This window comes from Hordeum vulgare, chromosome 5H, assembly GCF_904849725.1.
Source record: "Hordeum vulgare subsp. vulgare chromosome 5H, MorexV3_pseudomolecules_assembly, whole genome shotgun sequence".
Taxonomy (NCBI): Eukaryota; Viridiplantae; Streptophyta; class Magnoliopsida; order Poales; family Poaceae; genus Hordeum; species Hordeum vulgare.
The window spans coordinates 502143447-502149232 of record NC_058522.1 but is presented as its reverse complement, the minus strand read 5'-3'; positions in this window follow the sequence as shown (position 1 = coordinate 502149232).

Here is a 5786-nt window from a genome sequence, read left to right as displayed (position 1 = left end):
GCAACTTCAACACTAAGCCTGTTTATGTTCGTGGTCAGGCCAACAACATTGATATGGGTCAAGCTCAAGACCAGCCTGCTACCGTGATGGGTACACTTCTCGTTAACTCAGTACCTGCTTCTGTATTGTTTGATACAGGAGCATCGCATTCCTTTATGTCGGAAAATTTTGCATACATGCATGACATTAGGAGCGAAGAGATGACATCCCGATAGTGGTAAACACCCCAGGGGGCGAATGCCGAACCTCTGTGGTTTGCCCCCATGTTCCAGTTGAAATTGAAGGATTAGAATTCCTTGCCAACCCCATCCTACTAAAGTCATCCAACATTGATCTCATATTGGGGATGGACTGGTTGAAAGCTCATACGGCATCGATCGTTTGTGCCACCAAGACCGTCCACCTCCTACACCCTTCAGATGAAGTAATAAGCTACCATGCGCATCTCGTCCGTAATGCTGAGGCACGGCTGTATGCTTTGAATGCATTAAATGCGTCGCCTCTTGAAGGGATTGAAAACATTCTAGTGGTCCGAGAATTCCAAGATGTCTTTCCAGAAGAACTTCCGGGAATTCCCCCTGCTCGAGCTGTTGAGTTTGTCATTGACTTGGTACCCGGTACCACTCCTATTGCCAAGCGTCCTTATAAAATGCCACCACATGAACTCCTTGAACTTAAGCAAGAAATTGACAACTCGCTCCGTCTGGGTTTCATCCGTCCGAGTTCCTCTGCTTGGGGAGCACCTTCTCTCTTTGTTAAGAAGAAGGATGGGACAAATCGATTGGTCCAAGACTATCGTCCTATCAACCATGCCACTATTCAGAACAAATATCCTCTCCCTCGGATAAATGATTTGTATGATCAACTTGCTGGTTCCACCGTTTTCTCTAAGCTCGACCTGAGATTGGGATACCACCAGATCCGTGTTCGCAAGGAGGATATTCCAAAGACCGCCTTTGTTACTCGATATGGATCATACGAGTACACCGTCATGTCCTTCGGCTTAACCAATGCACCGGCAACCTTCTCTCGATTGATGAATTATATATTCATGGACTACCTCGACAAATTTGTCGTGGTATATCTGGATGATATTCTGGTGTTTTCGAAGAACAAAGAAGAGCATGCTGAACATCTTCGTCTTGTACTGGATAAGCTTCGGGAGCATAAACTCTATGCGAAGTATTCCAAATGTGAGTTCTCGCTAGACGAAGTGACTTACCTTGGTCATGTGATTTCCAAGGATGGTATTGCGGTCAACCCCGAACGAATTCAAGCTATTCTTGACAGGACTCCCCCGAAGAATGTCAAGCAAGTCAGAAGTTTTCTCGGACTCGCCAGCTATTGCCGTCGATTTGTCGAGAACTTCTCCAAGATTGCGAAGCCCTTAACCAACCTGCTTCACAAAGGTGTTAAGTATGAATGGACTGATAAATGCCAGGAAAGTTTCCAGGCACTCATGGACAAACTGACGTCCGCTCCAGTACTTGCTCCTCCAGATACGAAAAGGGATTTCGTCATATACTGTGATGCTTCTCGTCAAGGAATAGGTTGTGTCCTAATGCAGGATCGCAAGGTGATCGCTTATGCTTCACGTCAACTGCGTGCTCATGAAGAGAACTACCCAGTTCATGATCTCGAGCTTGCCGCAGTCATTCATGCATTGAAGGAATGGAGACAATACCTTGTCGGTAATCTCTGTGAAATCTACACCGACCATCAAAGTCTGAAGTACTTGTTCACTCAACCGGAGCTGAACCTGTGTCAACAAAGATGGATGGAGCGTATAGCAGATTTTGACTCTAGTATATCATATACCCCTGGCAAGGCTAATGTAATGGCTGATGCCTCAAGTCGCAAGTCATACTGCAACCACCTCCAGGTTCATCAGGTTCACGATCGTCTGCAAGAGGAATTCCATAAGCTGAACCTCCACATTGTTCCTCAGGGTTACCTTGTTCCCCCTCCTGAAGATTGTCAAAAGATGAACCTTCGTGTTGTTAATCAGGGTTCCCTCAGTAACCTAGTGGTTGAACCAGATCTTGTGAGCTCCATAAAGAATCTGCAAGACTTTGACGATGATGTCGACAGGATTAAGAGCTATATTGCGAAGGGTAAACCCTCCTTTTTCACTGTTGATGAAGGTGGCGCCTTGTATTTCAAGGGTCGCCTATTCGTCCCAAATAAGAAGGAAAATCTCAGGATGACTGGGAAGGTGATGGAAGAAGCTCATGACACACCATTGTCTATTCATCCGGGTAGTACCAAGATGTACCAAGACATCCGACAAAGATTCTGGTGGCCCAATATGAAACAAGACATTGCATGCTATGTGGCAGAATGTCATATATGCCGGCGTATCAAAGCAGAACACCAAAAGCCTGCTGGAACTCTGCAACCTATCTCTATTCCCGAGTGGAAATGGGACCATGTTGAAATGGACTTCGTCACTGGTTTTCCCAGGTCTCAGAAAGGTAACGATGCTATTCTTGTCGTCATTGATCGACTGTCCAAAGTTGCACATTTCCTGGCCGTCAAAGAAACGATTAATGCTAGTCAGCTGGCAGATCTTTATATGTCAAGAGTTGTTTCACTTCACGGTATTCCGTTGGTAATCAGTTCGGACCGTGGCAGCTTGTTCACTTCAAAATTTTGGGAAAGTTTTCAGAAGGCTATGGGGACTCATCTGTCCTTCAGCACTGCGTTTCACCCTCAATCCCAGGGACAAGTTGAATGAGTCAACCAAATTCTCGAGGACATGCTTCGAGCTTGTGTCATTTCTTTCGGTAAGAAATGGGAGGAATCTCTCCCATATGCCGAGTTCTCTTACAACAATAGCTATCAAGCTAGTCTGAAGATGGCCCCTTTCGAAGTATTGTATGGGCGAAGGTGTCGAACTCCTCTGAATTGGTCAGAAATTGGGGAACGATCACTCTTCGGTCCGGATATTATTCAACATGCCGAAGATCAAGTCCGCATTATTCATGAGAATCTGAAGGCTGCTCAGTCTCGTCAGAAGAGTCAGTATGACCGTCATCATCAAGATATGGTCTATCAACCTGGCGAAAAGGCTTATCTTCGTGTCACACCAATGAGAGGTGCACACCGTTTCGGAATCAAGGGCAAATTAGCTCCTCGTTATATTGGTCCTTTCACTGTTCTCGAAAGGCGTGGAAGAGTGGCTTATCAATTGGAACTGCCGACGAACCTTTCTCAGGTTCACGATGTCTTCCATGTTTCTCAGCTCCGTCGCTGCTTCAAGGACCCTATTCGAGCAGTGGATCACGATATGCTTGAACTACAACAAGACCTCTCTTATAAAGAGCATCCGGTCCGCATTCTCGACCAAGCTGAACGTAAGACTCGTCGCAAGGTCACCAAGTTCCTTAAGGTGCAGTGGTCAAATCACTCTGAAGATGAAGCCACTTGGGAACGCGAGGATCATCTTCGTGATGAATACCCCGGGCTCTTTCCCTCTACCTCTTAATTCTCGGGACGAGAATTCTTGCTAGTAGGGGAGAATTGTGACATCCTCGACTTTTGCAACAGTAATTATTTTAATTAAGCTACAGAGATCAACCGCTAATGATGCCACGTCATCGAATTCCCATCTCAGACCCGCGTTGATTCAAGTCTATCCGGATTAAAAATTTGGAAACAAAAGAAAAGTACTTTATGAGTTCATTACAAATATTAAAAGAATATATATATAAAAGGAAAGTATTAAAAATAATAATAATAAAATAAAGTATAAAAAAAGTATTTAAAAAGAAAAATCAAATAGTAAAATAAATAATGAAAGAAACAAAAAAACAAAAAAAGAAAAAAAGGGAAAAAGCAACCCCCCCCACCCCCTGGCCCAGCTGGGCCAAGAGGCCCAACCGGCCAGGCCCCAAATCGCCCCCCGCTCAAACCCTAGCCCTCCCTGGCTCGCTCCCGTAACTCCCTCCCCCCTCGCTACTCCCTCCCCCCTGAGCGCCGCCAGCCTCCCCCTCGTGGGGGCCCCACCCCCTCCCACCGACAACTCCCCACGAGGGGCTCCCTCTCTCTCTCGTGATCCTCTGCCCCCCCCCACGCCACGAGAACTCTCCCTCCCCCACGATGCCCGTCGCCCCTCCCCTCGGATCCCCACTCCACCGCCCGATCCCTCCTCCTCCTCCCTCCTCGGTCCTCCCGCCGGCGGCCTCTCCCCCCGTCGGCTCCTCTCCTCCCGCCGGCGAGCTCCCCCGTCGCCCCCCCACGGCCTCCTCCTCCTACGGCGGCGAGTTCCCCCCCCCCCCCCACGACCTCATCCTCCCGGCCGGCGAGCCCCTCCCCATCCCGTCGGCCGGCCCCTCTCGGCCCCAACCCGAGCCTCCACACCTCGGCCAGCCATCCCCCGGCCCACCATCGGCCGGCCCCCTTCACCAACTCCGGCAACCACCACCACCACGGCCACGGCGTCCCGGCCACCTCGGGCTCCTCCTTGCCGGAACCGCGCCGTCACCGTCACCGTCACCGCCTCGTCCGCCTCCACGCCGTCTCCTCCGCCCCTTCCCGCGAACTCCGGCTTCACCGGCCCCTCCCGTCAACGTCGGTGAGCCCCTCCTCGGGCTCCTCCCACCATGTCGTTCTCCTCGCCGCCCCGGTTCCGTTCCGGCAAACGGGACCTCGATCCGTCGACGGTAGACACCGGTAGGAGGGATTGAAGTTTATGTTCTTCTATGTTGAGTTGGAGCAGAGAGAGTTCTCTATCTCTCTGTTAACAGAGAGGGAGATGAGAGTTTTGAGAGAAAATAGAAAAAACAAATGTTGTATTCCGTATGTATGTATGTATGTATTTGATACCCGTATTTATGTATGTATTGCGTATATAGATATTGGAGGAACACAATATTTGCATGTTTATATCTATGGAAAAAATCGAGAATATGGCCTATGTCACTTACCGGTGGGGCCATACCTCCACACCCACTTACAGGGAGGCCCCACACTCGCTTTGAAGAAAATGGAAATTAAAATATAAATAATAAAAATAATGTTTTTATTAAATAAATAAATAAATAGATATAATAACTAATTAATGAGTTAATGAATTAGTTAAATAAATATATAAGTTAATCTGTTAATTAGAATAATTAATTAACCTAATCAGAGAATGCCACGTGGGTCCCTCATTAAATTAATCTGATAAATCAATATTTAATCGATATTAAAACTTGTGCCTATGACGTTCGGGACCCGCAGGTCAGTTGACCAGTCAAATGTTGATGTCAGCATGACATCGCGATGAGGTCATAATAGGATTTTATTAAAATAGCTAAATCTGTTTTTAATTCCTAAATAATTAATAAAACTTTGAAAATTAATATAAAATAATCCGTAAGTCAGATCAATATTTTTTCAACATGAAAGTTGATCAGCAGATCGAGACGAACCCGGATACACAGTCCATTCATCTGGCACGCGTCCCTAGCATAGCAAACTCGGAACTTTTCCTTCGTTTCCAGTATAACCGGTAGTAGCCCGAGACCCGGAAAATATCGTCAGATATTCTTCTGACCCGTCTATGATGGATGTTGCTGCGTTAGCTCATGTCTAGCCTGCATCTTGCCATGTCATGCTTTGTGTTGCATCGGTGCTATTATTTATTGTTTCTTCCCCCTCTTCTTACCGGTAGACCCCGAGACTGACGCTGCTGCCGGGTACATCTACGACCCTGCCGATCAGTCCTTTGCCACAGAGCAGCAAGGCAAGCAAACCCCCCCTTGATCATTCCTATATCGCCTATGTCTTTCTTCCTACTG